At 42.2% G+C, this 19,972-nt stretch overlaps 1 protein-coding gene across 5 annotated transcripts in view; it reads left to right on the top strand.

Moving 5' to 3' along the window:
* KLHL29 (kelch like family member 29) overlaps nucleotides 1-19,972 on the top strand; it is a 598,373-nt gene that overhangs the window by 22,581 nt on the left and 555,820 nt on the right. Inside the window, exon 1 of one of the 5 annotated variants that reach the window (XM_075923422.1) lies at nucleotides 3,647-4,264. The exons of 2 other annotated variants lie outside the window; for them this stretch is intronic. The gene's annotated coding sequence lies outside the window, so the exon portion shown is untranslated. Of the gene's footprint in view, nucleotides 1-3,646; nucleotides 4,265-19,972 lie in introns of those variants that run through there. 2 more of the 5 variants (XM_075923424.1, XM_075923420.1) reach the window with 2 other exon arrangements.

The following is a 19,972-nucleotide window of genomic DNA, read 5'->3' as shown; positions in this document are numbered from 1 at the left end:
AAAATAACTGCCTGCTGTGTAGACCCGACTAAGATCTTTTGAACTAATGCTAGTTATTTTGAAATAATGTTGCTGTGTAGACGTACCCAAAATGAACCTATACGAAAAAAACAGAGAAATATATTTGTTACCTTGATAGTAATCTATGGAGAGTAAGTAAAAAGAACTTCAGCTGGAAGTATGGAATACCCAGATGTATTTAAAGAGACCTCTTCAACTTTAAGTTAGCCCTATGCATTATTGAATTTAAAGTCAACAGTACAAGAATCCTTAAAGTTTATTTTAACCATTAAAAGAATAAATGTGGAGCGTGGTGGGGGGAGAGGCGTAAAATAGAACTTGGCCAATTCATTTAAAACAATGTAGCCTCTAATGAACATCCTGGCTCACAGTGAAATGGCTGTCACGTTTATTTAGGGACTGATACTAAACCAAACTGGCAAGATAGTCTTATTCTAATGTAAATCACTACAGTGCCATAGTGTGTGTTTTCTTCCAGATTCCGTTTACGCTTAACTCTTGAATGACACAACTCTAATGGCTCTGCTGCTTAGCCAGAGCAGAAGAGTGAATTGAGAGTATTTGATAAATCAATTATAAACAATAATGCAGATTGTATATTGCATAACTAGGTTTTTTGGCTTGTTAGACTAAATAGCTAATAGAATTTTTAAAAGAAAAGGCAGGAGTATCCAAAATAAATAAATTAGTGTTCCGTGTAATATATGCCAGCCGCTTCTCATCTAGGCTCAGCTATTAAAAAAAAAAAAATGTGTATACTATATATGATTATGATGCTGTGATCATTACAGTGCAAGCCATTTTACTTCTCAGAGATTTTTACAGAAAATGACTCTCTTAGGGCATGTCTACACTGCATTTCTCTTTCGAGAGAGTAATGCAAATGCAGACAAATGAAATTGCAAAGGAAGCACGGTTTTGGATTTCCCGCGCTTCATTTGCATAATTGCATCCGACCGCTTTTTCCAAATAACTGCATCTACACAGCGTTTCTTTTTTCGAAATAGGGTATTTCGAGGAAAAAACCCTTCTTTCGAAATAACCCTTAAACCTTACTCCTTATAAAATTAGGTTTATTTCGAAAGAAAGGTTTTTCTCGAAATAACTGCGTCTACACAGCATTTCTTTTTTCGAAATAGGGTAGTTGGAAAAAGTGGTTGGACGCAATTATGCAAATGAAGCACGGGAAATTCAAATACACTCTTCATTTGCAGTTTCGTTTGTCTGCATTTGCATTCCTCTCTGGAAAGAGGAATGCAGTGTAGACTTACTATTACTGTTTAAACATAGGGTGCCTTTTAGAAAAGAGCAAGTGCAAGACTTTGCTGGAAAATGTCCATGACATTGACAGGTTTTTTTTTTCTTGTTCTTGCTGCCTCATAAATACAACTAATAGATTTTTTTTTTCTAATTCATAGTTGTATATTATTTCAGTAGCTATAATACATGTTTTTTTTTCTAACAATGTTAGTGAGGGAAGACCATCTAATCTACCAGTTCATGTATCTTTCATTTTGAAGGATTCCCATGGGACAAGAAATATCAGGTTCTTTGCTCTAGAATGATAAAATACTATCTGAAAATTCAAGCTAAAGCTGTATGCAGTGGATTGTAGTTGATCACTCATTCTAATACAGAATATGTTCATGTAAAACAAAGAATATATTTGTTTAAATTACCAGGTTTTTTTTTTTTTTTTTTTTTTAGGGCAAACCTATTTTAATTTGGTATCCAGACAAACATCTACAAAACCTGATGGTTTAGAACATAGGAATTATCATACTCGATCAGATTCATAGTCCATCTACTCCTTTATCCTGATTCCAGCTGTGCACAATACCAGATCCTTCAAAGAAAGGGGCAAGAAATTATACATAATTAAACAGACATGAGATCATCTATCTTTGTTATTAGGTCTTATCATCATTCCTAGTTTTGAAACTAGCCTGAAGTCCAAAAGGGGACAAAGCTTCTTTTACAAAACTTTTAGCTATTATAACTCTGGACAATTATAAAGATATCTAACTCTTTATTGAATTTTGCTTAGTTCTTAGCCTTAGTGATACACGAGTGCTTCAGTGAGTTCCTATAACAGAGTTCCACAGCCTTTTTATCTATTTTTTTTATTTGCTTACCTTTCATTTTGACCATATGCTTCTGCTCCCTAAACACACAATCTGTCTCATATCTTCTCTGAACCATTCATTGTTTTATATACTTCTATCATGTCCCCTCTAACACAGCTTGTTTCTAAGGTGAATAATTCTAGTTTCTTCAATTTATCTTCATAGGTGAGAGTCTTTATACCCCTAATCATTCTTGTGCCCTTTCTCTGAACCCCTTCGGGTTCTTCAACAGCCTTTGAAATGGGATGATGAGCACTGTATGCAACATTCCAGAAGAGGCCCCACCATTGATCTCGTAGCATGATGACATTTTCCCCCCCATTTTCTTTGTGCATGCTAATGTCTTGTTCACTTCTTTCATTGCAGCTCACATTAAGCAGATGCCATCTCTGAGCTGTCCTGTATGTGATATTCAGGGGACACTCTGGGATTGCTCTATGTAGCTGCACCACAAGCATGTGGATATTAGCTGTGGAGATGGATTGAAGCTGCCTCTATCGCTGGATGCAGAGTTTCCTAGCACATTTTAGTAGCAGTAAAGATAGTGCCATCTCTTATGCAATAGTTCTGAAGGGATTCCTGCAGATTAGTTGCTTCTGGAATTCTGCCTTTGGGAATCTGACTGTTGTATCCTGAAACTAGAGTCCTCCAAGAAACTTACATCAGGAACTTCATTTCTCATCTCTGACAAGGACCCAATCCAGTAGTTACACCCTCCCTAGGTTCTCCTTTACTCAGTCTGGCTTGTTTGTCAGACTCTGGAGGGAAGAGCTATGTTTCAGTCATTGATTGTCTTCAAGACTGGGCCTCAACTCCTCCACAAGCTCGTCACATGGAAGTTTAACAGGAAGGAAAAAAGATGGGAAAATTGTGTATAATACAGGGAGTTGGTATACTAATTATACCTCCTCTGCGGGTTGGCTTCAGTGACTAGTATAGCCTACTATGTCCTACTCAGTTGTGGCATCTGTATGTAGAGCAGTGATTTATTACGACACGGTGGCATCTTATGCTAACTTTTTAATCTTAAATGTAAATCCAAACACTAGACGTTGAAGATTCAAGACCATGGTATCACTAGATTGCCTCGGTCTAATCATCTGTTTCTTTGATTTAATCTAGACTTGCTTTATTGAGATGTCTCCCTTTCTGCTCTCATGCAAAGCCTTAATGTCTCAAACATTTTGACAGAAACCAGCAAATGTATCTTTGATTTGTTGTCATTTCAGATATCTGGACAATTACCATGGGGCTTCTGCTTCTCTGTTCAGCTGACCTTAATGGGCTTTGATTGTACCAAAAACTATTCTATTAGTTAACAAAAGTTTCTACAAACCAATCAACTTCATAGAGTCAGATAAAGTTTGTCTTTATGCTAATTTTAAGTGTGACAAACTTGTGGTTATAGACATCTAGATACAATAAAATGTGTATGTTAAATATCTGTTGACAAATGTGCATAAAGTAACTATCCAATTTTCTGTAGTTAGTAAATAGTTTGCTTTAATAATCAAGCATGACTACTGAAGAAATAAAACATTTGCTATTTTATTATTATTTACATACAGTAAACCAAAACATTTTTATATATGTGTGAGTAATTGGTTGTTTGTTCCTCTTGCTGGTTGCTAATTAAAGTCACATCAGATATGCTTTGAAGGCCAGATTGAGCCATAAAAAACACTGTAGGTCACATCCAAGGTCAGCCAGTAGCAGACCTAGGGAAAGAACTTGAGTCTCTGTCTAGTGCTACATCCTTCAGGCTGCACTGCCAGGTCTGTCTGTGGTGGCTGACAGACAATGCTTCAAGTGCTTTTTTTGGTGTTTCAAAGTGCTGTTTCTCTCGTCAGTTTCTAGTAAACAGGGCACTGCTGCAGTGTTCTCTACTGAGCATTGTGCTAACGCTCAGTGTAACATTTAGCCCATAGAGGGCAACCTAATCCCTCTAGTTCAAGTTCCCAGAGGTCAAAGGGGGCCTGGCTCAGATGCAGGACAGAAGCTGTCTATGAGCAGAGCAGCAGGCTGGAAGTTAATGGCAGAGAGGCCCAAGCTCCTCAAGATCTGGGATTTAAAGACTGAGAGCTGATCTGGGACTCAGACTCTCACTGGCAAAAGAGGTAGGAGCAGCTGTGACTGACAAATACTCTGCTATGGCTGCAAAATAGGGGGCTGAGCAGGTAAGTCCAAAGAAGGCTGACTAAGGGTCTGTGACTGTCTCCTCTAAGGAGTAGCACTAGGCTAGAGGAGCCCCCCCCCCCCCCTTGCACCCGAGTGGCCTCCCAGTTGCCATGGGATTTCAGCCTGCCTGGGAGCAGTCTGGCAATCAAATCCAGGAGTTCCAGCCCTTTTGTGAATTATAACCCTGCCAGTGAATGGAGCTCAGATTGGCTGCTCTTTCATAGGGGGTAGGGAAGGCAGCCAATCAGAGCTGCTGCATGAAGTGGACTCGAGCTGGCACTAGGCTTCCCAACAGTCCTGTATTCTAAGGGATGCCCCTTATTCAAGGCCAGCCTTAATAGTTAGTAAGCAGGGCAATTTTCCAGGGCCCCATGAAACAGGGTCCCTTGCAAAGCTAAGGTATGTCATATCTATTGAGTCACTTTGGGGAAATGTGACTGAGATACTCACGTTACTTAATTTCTAAAAGTGGAAATAAATCACACCAACGTAGACTTCTTAAAATGGTGGGGCTTGTCCTTGAGGGAGGTGTGGATGACTGTTTGCAGGGGTGAGTGTCAATGCTTCAGCCTGGGAGGTGGGGCTTGGGCTTTGGCCCTGCATAGGAGGGCTCAGGTACTAGTGCCAACTTCTTTAGTTTCTGCTCTGGGCCTCGACGAGTGTCACGTTGGCCCTGCCCTTGTACAGATAAATTGACTGCCCCAAACTCAATAAGCATAGTGAACCTTTCATCTCACATTTCAACCAGGGTAGTGCCACTAGTTGGCAACTTCGTTGAACAGTGTCACAGTGATGCCCAGATTTGGCCTCGCTGCCCCTCAATCATGCCTAAGTGGCCCTTGGACTTCTGGGTTTCTCTCATAGTTTTGAATTAATGTTGGCAATCCTAGTTGACATCTTGGTTTCCCCCTCCTCTCCCATGAGCAATGGAATGGCTTCTGTGCCACCCTCAGCCCTAAGGGGGAGATGGGGATGCCCCAGGAAAAGGGTAAAGAGCCCCTGCAGTTGTAGGAGCAGAAAGTGCGGCTTGGCAGGGGGGATTTGATGTGAAGATTTAAGGGACAGGCTTTGTGGGGAAGGGGAGAATTAATTGCTAAGCAGAAGGATGATCTGATATGGGAGTGGAAGCTGCTGCAGCAGGGGCCATAACACCTGTATTCAATTGATGTGGGAGCATTATTAGAAGGATGGAAATCTCAGGGAAGGAGACCATCCAACTGGATCAGAAGGAAACAATCCCACAGTTGGAGCCCTCCTTTTAGAAGATGTATCTCCTTATACTCTCGGGGGAGGGAATTCCAGTTACTACAAAGAGACAGATAACCATGATAGGGGATTTCATAGGACTGGAAGGGACCTCGAGAGGTCATCGAGTCCAGCCCCCCGCCCTCAAGGCAGGATCAAGCTCCGTCTACACCATCCCTGACAGATGTCTATCTAACCTGTTCTTAAATATCTCCAGAGAGGGAGATTCCACCACCTCCCTTGGCAATTTATTCCAATATTTGACCACCCTGATAGTTAGGAATTTTTTCCTAATGTCCAATCTAAACCTCCCCTGCTGCACTTTAAGCCCATTACTCCTTGTCCTGTCCTCAGAAACCAAGAGGAACAAATTTTCTCCTTCCTCCTTGTGACACCCTTTTAGATATTTGAAAACCGCTATCATGTCCCCCCTTAATCTTCTTTTTTCCAAACTAAACAAGCCCAGTTCATGAAGCCTGGCTTCATAGGTCATGTTCTCTAAACCTTTAATCATTCTTGTCGCTCTTCTCTGTACCCTTTCCAATTTCTCCACATCTTTCTTGAAATGTGGCGCCCAGAACTGGACACAGTACTCCAGCTGAGGCCTAACTAGTGCAGAGTAGAGCGGCAGAATGACTTCACGAGTTTTGCTTACAACACACCTCAGTCAGATTTGATGGGTGGTTTGCAATAACTCGGAGAACTGCATGATGACTTGGCTGCCTGGTGCACAGTTTTCAGTGCTAAATAGGATCCATGGCCATGGTACATGTAGGGAGCAAAGACGTAGGGAGGCCAAATTTAGGCTGGTAGGTAAGAAATTGACTTCTATGATAACGTTCCCTGAAATGCTGCCAATTTCAAATGTAGGGCCAGTTAGACAGGCAGAACTGCAGGGTCTCTGTGAGGTGGAGCTGATGGTGCAAATAGGGGTTTAGATATATTATGAACTGGGGAAACTTTTGGGAAAAGGGCAGCCTAAAGAAATAGTGAACTCCACCTACATCAAAACTGAACCACGTTGCTAGCACTTACAATTAAAAAGGTTGTAGAACAGTTTTAAACTAAGGGCTGAGGGAAAGCTGACAACTGCAGAGGAACAAATGGTTTGGAGGGGGACATCCCTAAAGGGAGGATCTATTAATGGAGATTCTCTATGTCCTAGTGAGGATGACAGGATTGAGGATGATTAAAATACAGGTAGAATTTCAGGAGAAACAGTCAAATGAAGAAAAGTCCCATTCAATTACATCCTGTAGTGGCAGATACCTAAACAGTGATAGCAGTTTTTGATATAACAGGCATCACAGAAACTTGGTGGAATGAGGATAATCAGTGGGACACAGCAATATACATCTGAAAGACAGAACAGGTTGTGCTGGTGGGGGGGAATAGCACTATGTGAAAGCAAGCATAGAATCAAATGAAATAAATATTTTAAATGACCCAAACTATACCGTAGAATCTCTATAGATATTATTAGGACAAGAAATTATCAAGAATATAGCAGTAGGCATATACGAACGACCACCTTACCCGAATGGCAATAATGACCGTGAGCTGTTCAGGGAGATTAGAGAAGTGGTAAAAATATTTACAAGTCAATAATAGGGGATTTCAGCTATCCCCAGATTGACACCTCAGGATAGGATTCAGAGATGAAAGTTTCTTGAAACCTTAAATGATTGCTTCCAGGAGAAGCTAGTCCTAGAACCTACACAAGGAGAGGCAATTGTTGACTTAGTCCTAAGGGGAACACAGAATCTAGTCCAAGAAATGAATATAACTGGACTGCTTGGTTATAGTAACCACAATATAATAAATTTAAACATCTGAGGAAAATACTACAGGAGAAGGGGGGGAACTATGCAAAAATGAGGAAGTTACAAAGAAATTAAATGGTACTGTACCAAAAGAAATCTATGCAAGCTTCATGGAAACTTTTTAAAGACACCATACAGAGACTCAAACGTAAATGTAAACCCCAAATTTTAAGAGAACCAAATCCCAAATTTTAAAAGAGAACCAAAAAAGTGTCAGCATAGCTCTACAACTGAAAGAAGCAATGAAAGGCATCCTTTAAAAAGTAGAAGTTAAATCTTAGGGAAAATAGAAAGAAGCTGAAACGCTGGCAAGCAAAGTGTAAAAAATATAATTAGGAAGGCCAAAAAAAGAATTTGAAGAACAGCTAGCCAAAAACTCAAAGTAAGAGCAATGTTTAAAGTACCTTAGAAACAGGAAGCCTTCTAAAGAACCTGTTGGTCCACAAGACGATCGAGATGATAAATGAGAATTCGAGGACAATAAGGTCATTGCAGAAAGATGCAAGTAATTCAGTTTGTCTTCACTGCTCAGGATGGAGGAGACTCCCAAACCTGAAACACTGTTTTTAGGTGACAAATCTGAGAAACTCTTGCAGATTGAGGTGTCATTAGAGGAGGTTTAGGAACAAATTGATTAAATAAAACAGTAATAAGTCACCAGAACCAGATGGAATTCACCCAAGAATCTGAAAGAATTATGCAAATATGAAATTGCAGAATTAGAAGAAATTGCAGAACTAGTAACCGTAGTCTGTAACCTATCATTTAAATCTGCCTCTGTGTAAGGATGTAAGCAACTAGTTGATTATCTGATAAGCATAAGCTTATCACATAGTTGAGTAGTGACTCCACTCCTCGCTTCCTCCCCATCCCCCACCTCTATCAAGGCAAGGGGAGGGAGCCAGCTTAAATGCTAGTTCCCCCCCCAGCACCATCTCCACGGAGAACAGGGGAGGCAGAGGCATGGTGGGGGACTGGGTGTGAGCCAGGAATCAGCTGATTTCCCCCTCGCCCCCCACTGCGCTTCTGCTTTTTAAATGTGTCAAAAGCTGCAGCGAGGGGAACCAGGCATGAGCTGGGGATCAGCTGTCCCCGCTCATGCCTGGCTCCTCTTCCCTCTTCCCCCTAGCTGCACTTCATCTTTTTAAATGCATTAAGAATCTGACAGCTCTTAACACATTTAGAAGGCAGAGCTGCAGTGGGGTTAGCTCCTAGGGTTGGGAGCGAATCCCACTGCAGCTCTGTAGTTTCCCTTGCTTATCAACTAGTCGATAGAAATTCCATCAAATATTTAATTGATTAAACACAATTTAACATCCCTAACTCTGTGCCAGATGACTGGAGGATAGCTGTTGTGATGTCAATTTTTAAAAAGGGCTCCAAAGGTGATCCCAGCAATTACAGGCTGGTAAGCCTGACTTCAGTAGCAGGCAAACTGGGGAAACCACAGTAAAGAACAGAATTGTCAGAGACCTTGATTAACATAATTTGTTTGGGAAGAGTCAACGTTATTTTTGTAAATGAGGTAAGATTTCCAATTTACTAGAATTCTTTGAGGAGTTCAAGAGGCATGTTGACAAGAGGGATGTAGTGTGCTTAGATTTCCAGAAAGTCTTTGACAAGCTCCCTCACCAAAGACTCTTAAGCAAAGTAAGATGTCTTGGACTATAAGGGAAAGTCTTGTCATGGATTGGTAACTAGTAGGAATAAACAGTCAGTTTTGAGAATGGAGTGAGGTAACTAGTGGTTTTCCCCAGGGATCTGTATTAGGGTCAGTCCTACTCAAGACATTCATAAATGATCTGGGAAAAGGGGATAAATAGTGAACAGACAAAATTTGCAGATTATACAAAATTACTTAAGATAGTTAAGTCCAAAGCAGACTACAAAGAGCTTCAAAAGAATCTCACAAAACTGGGTGACTGGGTAACAAAGTAGCAGATGAAATTCAGTGTTGTTAAATGCATAGTAATGCACGTTGGAAAAAATAATCCTACCTATACATATACAATTATGAGGTCTAAATTAGCAGTCAACACTTGAGAGAGAACTTGGGGCCATTGTGGACAGTTCTCTGAAAACATCTACTCAATGAGCAATGCCAGTCAATAAAATAAACCAAACGTCAGAATCATTAATAAAGGGATATAATAAGCCAGAAAATATATTGCCTATATATAAATTCACAGTATGCCCACATCTTGAATACTGCATGCAAATGCAGTTGCCTCGTCTCCCAGACTTCTCCAGTGCTACCCCTTCTGTGAGGTGGCCCCTTCCCACATTGCTCAAGGGTTTGGTGATCCTGTCAGCTTCCCTCCTGTCAGCTCCCCTAACTCTAAACCCCTAACTCCTGACCTCACTTCAGAGTCCACACAGTTAGTTGCAACCCTCATCCTGTCTTGCATCTCAAACTCCTGCCCCAGTCCAGTGAAAATGAGTGCCGGTGTCATGGCTCCTTCCCCACTCTGGCATGATAAATGCGGAAGTGGGGGCCAGGCTTTGGTATAAAACTTCTCCTCAAAATCTTAAAACCCTAGATTTTGGGGGATAAAATCTCTGCTGCCACCACCCAAGTATTGATGTGAAAAATCAGGGGTGAGATCACTTGGGAAATCTCAGCCCTAAAGTACAAATCAGGGCACAACCATTAACCAATACCAGGTTAATAAAAAGAAAAGAGAAAACCCTTATCACCACAATATTCCTCTTGCAAGCATAATGACCAGATGGAAAAGCAACAAAATAACATACTCACAGTGAAACTCCATGGGCCTAGAACTTGGTTACAGAAGACAGCCAAAACATCAGATCCCATTTCCCAAACCATAAAATAATAAAACCTAATGGCTTTATCTACACTTTACCCTACTTACAGAAAGTGAAGAATGTTTCTTGGAGAGAGAGACATGTCTGTCTCCCTCAATAGCTGGAGGGAACTCTCAGAGACAAAGGAGGGAAACCCAAAAATACCTTTGTCCTAGTTTGAGATTCCTACCTACGTTCCTATTGGCTAACTCTGCCTGAGTAGGTAAGGTTAACCCCTTAGTTCCCAGGCTGCTGGCTAACCCTCATGATCATGACAGTGGGTGAGGGATAGCAAACAAAGGAGGCAATGGGATGGAGTCAGTGGGAGTGGCATCTCAAAAAAGGCCACGCAGGGACAAGGCCTCTGGGAAAGAGGACCGGGCAAGGGTGTTCAGTTTTCTGTGAACAGAATGTTGGCAACACTAGCTGTTGATTCACATAAATAACTATTATCCTCTTAGCCCAAGTAGCGGAGGTTTGTGTTTGAACATCTGAAGGCCTGTGGCAGAGAGATGCTTTTGGCTGCACATGATAGCTTTTCCCAATTTTTTTTTAAGAAGCCCATTTATTTAAGACAGTGAGAAAACACCCTTTAAAACATACTTGAGAATTAAAAGAACATTTTCAGTTGTAGGCCAAGACAACGATGCATAAAGGTTCCACACTGTGACTGTCACACATTTTCATGACATATGCTGGCAGGTTTGAAGGTTGAACTATGATCTTAATAACCCTGGACTATGAAGTGATAATATCCAAAGGCTCGTATGTGGAGCTTGTGTAAGTGACTTAGCCAAGGAATCTGGTCAAAACAGAAAAAGAAGGAAAACAAAACTTCCTAGATCACAGAGGAAAGTATTCTCTGTTTGTTTTAAACATAGCATGGAAAGGCACAGTCTTTCTAATCAAAACAGACATCATTGCAGGAGTGACCTGGAGAAGCTGGAGGAAATCAGATACTGGTTCATTCACCAAAAAGGAGCCATAAAGGTGATATGTGCCAAATCTAGCATAGCCCAAGAACTAGCGCACTCATACTGCTAAAGCTTCTTAGGTAGATTTTTTTCCCCTTCAGAGAAATACAACTATCTTAAAATCTATCCTTGCAGCGAAAGAGGTCCAGGGCCGATAAATATGGATCATCTATCATGCAAGTGACCCAAGGTCAGTCTTAACATATTCCTATTCTCCCATGATAGAGGATCACCCACATCAGTAATTTAGTACCATTGCAGAGACTGCAGTATTTTTACAAAAACAGACAAGTGAATTAATCTTCTATGAAGTGCCATAAATAATTAAAAAGAAACTACAATAGTCAAAATAAATGAACAGAGCACATTTGCTGAGACTTTAGCTTGTGCACTTGCTTGCAAATTCAGTAATTTGTAATGGCTTCCCCCTCATTAGTGAGCATTAATTAGATTGTACCATAATAACTATTGGCAATTTCAAGATTCGAGTGAGAAATAGAAATAAAAGTTAAACAGGTCAAAATTGGCAGTCTGGTAAGCAACTCTTGACTGCTTTAAATTTAAAGGTATAGAATAATGACCTACTGATTGGCTGTAGATGCATGTCTACAACCATTCAGGGGATCATCGGAGTTGTAATGACAGTCAAACAGCCCAATCACACTGCAGCTCACCTTTGACTAGAAAAGTGTCAAATATAGGACCACCATTCCTTTTATCTTCCTGACTTTTGAAAGGGGGAAGAGGATCTTTGCTACTCTTGCCTCCTACGTACCGTCCCTTACAAACCGTTTCTGCCTCTTCTGTTACTTAGATAGGGTTGCCAAATGGTTTCAACAAAAATACCAGACACACTTGACATTACATCACAATTTACATTACATCTTACTTAGAAAATACCGGACATTTATATTTTCTCAATTTGTTTCCCGTACAGAAAGCTCAAATACTGTCCCATTCAAAACCGGACACCTGGCAACCCTATACTTACAGATTTCATGAAAATATATATATATATATTTTTAGAGATGTGATTTTTTTTTTTTTTTTTAATAATCTTCAGCAACGCACTAATGAAATATTTTTAAGGCAAATTTTAAACTAAGGTCCTGTAGACTAACACAGTACATTCAGAAAATGGGGTTGGCAAATGCTTGTTAAATAGTTTGATTACCACTTGAATGACTCTTTCATAGATTCAATGTTCTACTAATAGGTCTGGCAGTTTTTCCCCTTTTAAGTTAACTAGATCCTCTCCAGAGGAAGCAGAGCCACAGAACAGGGATAGGAAGACGTGGGTGGATGGACATTAAGACCCACACATTTTTGAGTATCCTACACAGCTGCATATTCTGCACGTGGGTGAGGATGGCCTGCTCTCTAGTGGCAACCAGCAGTCTGAGTGGTGTGAAATTTCCATCCCATTGGATCTGTCCCTTTCGACAGAGAGTGCTAGGAGACAGGTAGATTAGCAACCCTGTTTTTCTCCCACCACATTCTCAGTCATGAGTAAGACTCTGAATCAAGGAAAGATACTTTCAGAGACTGATGTGAAAAGCAGCATGGGCTAGGGACAGCACTGTCCCTCTTCAGTAGCTGGGAGTGGGTATAGGCTAATCTTCTTACCAGAGCTTTATCTCTGGATCTTACCAATATCCTGCCCTGCTAATACTTCTTACCTGCTTCTGTATAGTAGGTAGAGTTTCCAAGTCCTGATTAGCTCTTCTTTAAAAATGACCTTTTTGATGTTCTCTCCCTTCCTGCACTTCATATTGGTGTTGACTGAATTCCATGTTCAATAAGAATAATAATCTTGGTCTTGCGAATCGAGCACAGAAATTCCTTTTCCCTTTGAATTGCTACTTGGTCTGGGCCACCACTTGTCTGCAGCATGCTACGGACACGTTGTTTATGGATTTGGTCTAAGCCTTCTGAAGGGAATACAGTTGTGGATTACAGAATTACCAGTATATTGAAACAAAACAAAAATACAGCACGTAAAACTGACATTGAGTGGGTTGGCAACACTTTATCTCTAAAGTTCACAGTCTTCATGTTGCTGGCAAGTTTTGTGAGCCTTTCATTGATTGGCAAGGGGTACCGTCCCATGATTTCCTGGGGTGTGTGGCAATCAATGAAGGTGCTCAAGCTGGATCCCCTCAATGTGAATCCCCTCAATGTGGGAAAAAAATAGGGGGCTGGTTGAAAAAATGTGTGCTATATTGTCCCCAGGACTCTGGAACTTGTTCTGGGTCTTTTTGTGAAATTATCTGAACTTGGACCCTCCAGACATTTAAAAAAATCACATTTGCAGAGACAGTATTGATAGGGAAGGTTGAGAATAGGTTCATGGAGAAGGGGGGAAAGGGGGAAGTGAGGCTAACTCATTACATATGTACAAGTTTTGGAGTTTTTAAATTGAGGCATTAATCTTTAATAGTCATTGTAAATATAAGCCTTAGAACACCTAGGCCAAGATTTTTTTCAAGATTTCGATGCATTACTACACTCATTGTTATGACATGTATGATCTAATTTAGGAGCCTAAATTTCTTCAGTAGTCAATGGAATGTAGACTCTCGAGTGCCTATATCCCTTCTGAGCAACATTAAGGCCTGCTCTACATTAGGTGGTGGGGTTGGATCTCTGGCACGGTGCATGTTGTTGGTCACACCGGGAATTAGCTCTGACCGTTGAGTGTGCCACCTTCTGACAGGTGTCTTGCCCATCATTGCTCCACTCTCTGCTCTGCTGCCTCCACTCTCTGGCTCTGAACCTCTGTTGCTTCCTGGACCATGGTGTCCTCTTTAGGACACTGCCCTCCAGCAGTGCCCACCACCAATGTTCTCACCCCCTTCTGGGAGTATCAGCAGTCCTAGTCCTTCACCTGCCTCCATGTCCAACGGCGGCCCCAAAGTCTAGCCTCCTGCCTCAGGGGCAAGCCGCAGTCTGTATGGGCTATACTCCAATGTGGTCAAGTGCGGTGCAAGCGGGGGACCCAGACTTGCCCACTACTCCAGGTTCTGATCCTCTGGTGGCAGCCTTTTCCAGCCCTCCTCTCCTCTCAACTGCTCCCATTCCCTGGGCCACTTCTCCATGACCCTCACACCTTCTTGACCATTGTATCAAGGTCCTCAGCCTGGGAGGTAACTGGCAGGAGCTTCTCTCCAGCTCCCCTGAGCCCATACAGCTTCTTATAACAAGGGATTCCCCAGAAAACCACTCTTTGATTGGTTCCCTATAAACTTCTCCCTTATTGGAGGACATTTGCTCAGTCTCTCTCTGGCTTGCCCTTGCCAGAGTGGGGCAGCCACACCACTACACAGCATTAGGTCAGCTTCTGTTGACTTAGCTTCTTGGGCAAGTGGACTACTTACACCAACAGGAGTAGTGCTCCCATGAGCATAAGTAGTTTCTCAACTGCAGCTACACTGTTTCAGTATTTTATGTATAGACAAGCCCCGAGTACAGGAACACAGAAGTACCTTTAAAAATCTAGGCCCAATGATTTATGTATGGTCTTTATTATTATTTTAAATGGGGAGAAAAAAAAATTAAGGATGACACAATCTGATCCTCCAAAAATTACATAATCCCTGTAGAATTCAGTTGAGACTGATAGTCTTCTAAAATTTATCCTATAGAATTGTGTAGTAGGAATATAATTTTCTAGGACTCTTCCATGTGCCTAGAGCTTGTCTATGGGAGGATAGTATATCTCCCCCGGCCCCTCAACTCTTTAGTTCTAGGGTTGTTCTGTATTCCATATTAAATAAACGTTCACCCTTAGATCTCCTTTCCTCTGTTTTGCAGTTTGTTTTATCCATGGTGCCAGAACACATCTATAAATAGTTGCCAGTGTTAGCAAAAAAATAATAGTAATAGTAATTTAACCACCAGGAAATATATCTTAAGAGGTACTGGTATGGGAAGAAAATGGGCTAGAAATAAGTCTGTCATTTTAAGTCTGGTGGTGAGCATCTGATAGATTTTATCCTTTCTCTCCCTTCCTCCCCCCTTTTTTGGGTTAAATAGGATTCTGAGTAGGGATTAGGAATTTTAGGCAACCAGGAAATAATTCATACTAGAAAAAAGTGCAATTTTTAAAATGGTGAGTGTAATTAAACACCGGAACAATTTACAGAGGGTCTTGGTGGATTCTCTGTCACTGACCATTTTTAAAATCAAGATTCCATGTTTTCCTGAAAGATCTGCTCTATACATTATTTTGGGAAGTCCTGTGGCCTGTGTTCCACTGGAGGTGAGATTTGTTGACCACGATGGTACTTGCTGACCTTGAAATCGATAATTCAAGTACGCAAAATAAAACACAATTTTAAACAGTGCCTTCCAGCAGTAACTGGTGCAGAGCACAGCCCTTTTCCTGCAGAAGGACAGAAAGAAGAGCAGTGCAATAAGAGAGGATCCCTCTTATGAAAAACGTGTGTGCGTGTGTTTGTTTTAAAGACAACAGTAATAGGATTTGTTTTCAGTGCTTAAATGTGTCAGTTTTTGTAAAGAGCCAGCAACCCACCTTGTTTTTAAATGTTTAAATACTTGTTCATATGCCGTGCCTTACTGAATTATAAATATGTCACAGTTCAATAAGAAACAGCACATGAAGGACAGATATATATTCTTAACGTGAATTTTTAAAACCAGACAGAAAAGTTGTCATTATTACAGAATAATACTAGAGAACTTTGAGCAGCAAAGAGCCACAGCATGATGGAGACCATGCAGGAGGATTAAGGTACCTTAGAATATCTTTGCCTCAAGCTTAGTCTGGTAGTTGAGGGAGCACTTAATTCCCATGGATCCCCCTCCCCCCCGCATGGATCACCCCCCTGCACACAATTTGTGTGTGTATACACTAGGCAAGAGGAGCCAGTCAAAATTCTGCTCTTGCTGTGGGGGATATTGGGAGTGCCCCAATACCAAATCCAGTCTGGTATGGTGGAGGACTGAGTACAGGAAGGGGAATTTAGAGACATCTGGGCACAGAAAGGAATGGACTGGGAAAACGGATCACTATTTGTATAGTCTTGCATAACCTTTTAACAAACTAGGGAAATACAACTTAGATCAGTGGTTCTCAAACAGCAGTACACGTACCCCTGTGGCTACTCAGAGGTCCTCCAGAGGGCCCACTTGAGCGGGGTGTACACAAGGCAAATCATACTTGTGAAATAAAGTAGTCTGGAAAGGTTGAGAACCACCTACCTACTTAGGGGCTACTATAAGGTGGGTGCATAACGGGATGGAAAACTATTCCCAGGAAGAAATTATCAGTGGTTCACAGTCAAGCTGGAAAAGCGTATCTAGTGGTGTCTTGAGGGATCATTTCTTAATCTGATTCTGTTCAATATCTTGGCAAGGAGTCACCCAGCTTAAATTGCAGTAACAGTGGCTTAATTTGGACATTAGGAAAAACTTCCTGTCAGAATGTTTAAGCACTGGAATAAATTACTCCAGGGAGGTTGTAGAAACTTATCACTGGAGATTTTTAAGAACAGGTTATACAACCACCTATCAGGGATGAGCAAAATATGGGCTGCATCCAGCCTGCCCAGATGCTGGATCTGGCCCATGGCCCAGTAGAAGCCCACCTCTGCTCAGAGCGGCCAGCTGTGGGGGCCTATGTAGTCGCTGAGTACCTCTGTAAGTGTTGGGGGAGAGGCTTTACATGCTGCCACACTCCCAGTACAATCTTTCAGCTCCCATTGGCTGGAAGCCAGCCAATGGGAGCTGCCTGTTTGTGGAGTCAAAAGTGCCCCTGCCTCCCCTGCTCGTGGCAGCACTAAAAGCAGCACTTGGCTCCAGCAGCGGGCCACTCTGAGGTGTTTGCCAGGGAAGGGTAGGCAGGAAGCCTGCCTGAGAGACCTGCTGAGTGCTGGCAAGGAGTCACCCAGGTAAATACTTCCTTGCTAGAGTCTGCCACTGGCACCCCAGCTCCTCCAACCTTCTACCCCTGCCCCACATAAACCAAACCCTCTGCACCCTTGCTCCTGTACTTATACCCCCTCTCAGACCCTGCACCCCAATTCCCTGCCCCCTAGTCACAACCAAAGTCCCTGCTCTCCTTCCTGCACTCCTATCCCAGGTCACAACCCCTTCCCAGACCCTGCACCCCCCCACACAGGTCAGAATCCTTTCTAGCATCCACAACTCCTCCCAGACTCTACACTCCCTCCTGTACCCCAGTCCCCTACCCCAAGCTCCCTTCTGCATCCAACCTCCATCCCAGACCCTGCACCTCCTCCATTAATATCATGGAAGAGTGCAGCCATTACCAGTTCTTGGCGTGGTCCCCCCCCCATTGAAAATTATTGCCTACCTCTAGTCTAAATAGTATGTAGTCTTGCTGTGAGTACAGGGGATTAGATGACCTTTCAAGTTCCCTTTCTGTGCTATGATTCTGTGAAAACAAGTGTGGAATTAATCATTGCCCCCTTATTTGAATGGCAAAAGTTTCAAGTCTGGATTGTAGTAATGCAAATGTATATATTTCAGTATTGAGGCTGGATTGACAGAATTCTGTGGGGATCTTCACCTGATATTCAGTGCTCAAACAGACCATGGTGCTTCACCTACTAACAACATGCTGGATTTACGAAAACCAGTTGCTTGAAATCCATTTCATTTTGTGGGGGTTTACTGGTTATTTCCTCTTTGCATGTCTAACTTGGTATTTCTAATGTGACCTTGCCTGCTGTGTGGGAGCACCAGCAATCCTTTTCACATAAGATCAGTCAAAGAAACTATTTCTTCATCTTGGAAAACCAAAGAAATCAATTTCACTTTCAGAGTCAGAATTTTGGGTTGCAAACACTGCAGTGGAATTTTTATTTGTGTAAACAGTTCTTCGCACTTAGAAGTTAAAGTGAAAACTTTCCATTGGTTAAAATTTTCTAAAATTTGTTTTTCCAGAAATATAGATCTTGGGTCAAAATTAAGTTTACGTTGCTCCTTTAATACTTGCACTATCAAGTTCCACAATATATTTTTTTCATAATTAATCCCCATTTCTAGTGCCTCCTTTATCGTCTATGTCCATTTCTTTAAAAAAAGGGGGGGGGGGGGGGAAATTGTAGCTACTGTATTTTACTTTCAAGATATCGAGTCCTTGTTCCCTTCTTCTAAAATCCTTTCCAGGAGGGATGTGAAGTACAGGTTGGACCTCCCTAGTCTGGCTCCTTTGGGACCTGAGTTGTCCCAAACCATGGAGTTTGCCAGACCAGAGGAGGTCCAGGCTTCTCTCTGGGGTGTGGACATCCCTAGAGCCTCGTCTTTCGTCCCCTCTGCTAGCCCCATGCTGGGGTGCCCAGGGCCAGTCTCCTTGGGCTGGGATTTCCCCAACTGCTGCTGGCCTGGGGCTTTCCACTGGCCCCAGTGCTGCTGGGGTTCCGTGGTGGGGTAAGGGATTCCTCTGACTACTCCCAGCCCTGCTTCCGCTGGGGTTCTTAGTTGGGGATTCTCTGCACCTGCTGCTGGATCAGCTGCTACCTGGGTTCCCAGCCCCGGCTGGAGATTCCTCTCAGCTGCTGCAGGCTGGGCTCCTCGGGCTGGACTCCCCACCCACCGCAGGATCAGCCCCTGCCCATCCAGCCAAGGCTGCCCAGCACCTGCTGACTTGAGTTCCTTGCCTCTGGGGCTCTTGTCCAGCAACATCTGTTGTCCTTCCTTCCAGACCATGGATGTTGCTGGACCAGAGAGTCCTGGATTTGGGGGAGTTCAACGTGTAGTGACTTGCTGCCTGTATTTAAATCCTCTTTGAGAGCTTTTTATTTTTCTCCTGTCTTGGCTGTGTTGTCACTCTCAGGGTGAATGGAGGGGAGATAGGACTTGAATCCAAACCCTGCACTCCCCAGGCAAATGCCGTATCCCCTAGTCCACTCAAGAACACACACCACCTCCCTACCTTCAGCAGGTTCTTTATCTTGCCTTCCTAATACTGGAGCCAGCTCCATTCCTGGGGCATCCTGGGTTGGCTGCCTGGTTGCTGGGAGGGTGGAAATGTTTCTTATTTTTCTGTCAGTTTGTAGCATACTATTGGTATAATGCACATATTGGAAAGCAAACATGAACAATGTTTCATCCTGTTTGAGATCTGGTCTTGCTGCTACTCTGTTTAGTAAATAGTGAGACAGCAATATGCTGGCATAGATTTCAAATAAATAAGTATTCAACTTGGTTAGAGTTGCTCAGGCTTCTGGAAATATCTGTCACACTGGCAATCTCAGAGACTTAACACAAGTGTTGGATAGGCTAATGTTATCAAGTTATCAGTTTTATCATTTTACTGGTATGAGAAGGTATGAACCCATCCCATCATCCACAAACTATGAGAAAAGACTTCTGTAGAACTAAGAGGTGGGGATATTTGGGGCAAAGGGAGGTTGAGGTTGAATGCAATGACAGTGTGGGGTTGTAATTCTTTGCATTGATATTCATTGAAGATGCCTGATTAATTAGCCAGCATAATCCCTCTTCACCTACTGCAGCTAATCTTTAATCGCTTGTATAGTTACAAGTTCAGGGATTCTCTCTTATCCTCGGTTCCTAGCCCAAAATCATAATCATGGATCTTATACACATGATGCTTGTTAGTTTCTCTTTGGTCTGTTGGCAAAATGCAAGTCACATTTTGGTTCCTCTTCTCTTCTCCTTCCCCTCCCCCCCAATGATATCCATTGTCTTGCAGTATGCAGTAAAATGCATCTTATTACTTTTTTGCTTAGACTGTGGAGTAAATTTTATAGCCTCTTAATTTTATTGTATGCATGATCTAATGCAG

This window comes from Pelodiscus sinensis, chromosome 3, assembly GCF_049634645.1.
Source record: "Pelodiscus sinensis isolate JC-2024 chromosome 3, ASM4963464v1, whole genome shotgun sequence".
Taxonomy (NCBI): Eukaryota; Metazoa; Chordata; order Testudines; family Trionychidae; genus Pelodiscus; species Pelodiscus sinensis.
This window is presented reverse-complemented; position numbering and strand designations above follow the sequence as displayed.